A 2068-nucleotide genomic window follows, 5' to 3' on the forward strand; every position below is an offset into this window, starting at 1 on the left:
TTTCTCTCTCTCTCTCTCTCTCTCTCTCTCTCTTCCATGATTGAATTTACTTTTGTTAATTTTCCACCGACAACTGAGGTCTTTAAAGACACCATTGATATTTTGAATTTATTGTGAATTCTGATAAAATTTAATTTGTAAAAAATAGGGAAAATATAATCTGATTTATATATATAATGTAAAAATTTATTGTTAAAGACTTTGACAATTGTATCAGAATTTTTTTATATATAATTCGGAATAATAAAAAAATTGTTCTGTTTCTCGAAGATTCTTACTGCTGATGGAAGAGAGTTGAAATTTTGATGTTGCTAAGAAAGAGTTAAGTTTAATAAATAAAGAACTTTAAACAAATGAAGTTAATAAATAATAGATGTAAAATTTCTAGAAAAGGTTCTTTAGTGCCTGCACTTTTTGCACTCAATATTTTCGCTTTTTTTTCTCTCTATCACCCGAATATATATTTATTTCATTTTAAATATAATTTTTGAGAATTTCAAGCAACAGACCTATTGTATCTTCTAAAAAAATTCATAATTTGACTGAGAAGAACAGGTTGAAAAACGTAATTGAGAATAAATCTTATTTAAATATTAATTATTTTTTCTTGGGATCTCGTCAGCATGAGAACTGACTGACTTTGGTCTTTCATTTTCGTGAGACCGTAGCTCGAATCGAATATCACCACAAAGCCTTGGGTACTTCCCCAAACAACATTTTTTCCTAAATGTACCCGCAGCACAGACGCAGCAAATTAGAAAAACGAGCTACTTCCGTATACAGGTATTCCGTGGTGTATATCGTACATTTATCAACGGCGAAGACGGGGAGGCTGATCTCGAAAGACAAGCGCGATTGAGTTACGTTGATTTTATTCCGCATTATTCTACCCAGGAATCGCTCCTTGGCCGAATCAGTTTTATTTTCCGGATTGCCGATATATACGCGCGTCGAACGGCAGCTCTCTGGCTGGCTCGCTGGCTGGCACGCCGGGATTAACGTCATTGCGGTTTTTAAGCAGGCAATTTCCTAATTCGGTGCCCGGGGATCCCTGATTTATCGCGCTTTTGCCAGTTATTCCGTACTGTCGGTGATTTACGACGGAGTTCCGTCTCCGCCCCGCTACTTCTTCCTTTTCCTCTTCTGCTTCTTCTCCGCCGCGACCGTCCGCCAACGACGATGTGTCCTCTTCTTCTCGTTTCTCGTTCTTGTACGGGATCAGCTTCAGAGGGTGCATCTCGACGAAGTTGTATCACGCCGAGTTCGCGAAAAATTCTCGTTTTTTTTTCCTCAGAGATGATGCAGATCGTGAAACTTTGAAGTAAGCAAAGTTGGGATCGCGATTGCGAGGAAATCCTTCTTGTATGGAGGATTTGCGTTCCGACAATTGTAATAATACGATTTGTGATTATTTGAGATAATGCAAAATTTATATTTTATAATTCTGTTTAAGTTTTCTTAAATTTATTTCGTAACATACGAAATATCTACATAAGTAAATAATAATTTTTTATACTTTACACGTTATAGATATTTTAATCTTTTAGTTAACAGAAATAGAAAAAATTTATTTATGTGAGATTAGATAAAATTTATGTGAGATTAGGTAGGCTTTTTTAATTGCGAATAAAATAATTGACTATTGTAACATTAAGAACTGTTGCGATCTCGTTTCTCTCCTTCATTAAATGAAGCATCTACATAAAAACGTGACTCCTTTTTTTCCGTGCGGTATGCCACGCATCGTGTTTGTCTGCATTTCGTGCCAGGACAAACAACATTACCGTTACTTGGAAGTTAATTAGATAATTAATTGGAAGTCATTACAAGAGGCGTCCGCACGCAGCCGTGCGAAATTTCTGATAAATCATAGAAAGATGTGCGTTTCGGAAGAATGCAGTCTATCCTATGTGATTAGGCGGCGCAAATAACGCGACGGTAAGATGCAATAATCAGCGCAGTTTCTGTCGTTCCTCCTCGATGCCACCTCGGTCCTTTCCTACATTTATTTTTAATCAAGGGTTTAGAAGGTTATCAAGAAATCTTTTCCGTGATATAGGCTCTTCAG

At 36.4% G+C, this 2068-nt stretch overlaps 1 pseudogene; it reads right to left on the minus strand.

Annotated features, from left to right (window-relative positions):
• Positions 1–1237, minus strand: part of LOC105619706 — a 32483-nt pseudogene extending 31246 nt beyond the window's left edge.
• Positions 1238–2068: the final 831 nt, after the last annotated feature.

Source organism: Atta cephalotes (genome assembly GCF_000143395.1).
Source record: "Atta cephalotes unplaced genomic scaffold scaffold00022, whole genome shotgun sequence".
NCBI lineage: Eukaryota > Metazoa > Arthropoda > Insecta > Hymenoptera > Formicidae > Atta > Atta cephalotes.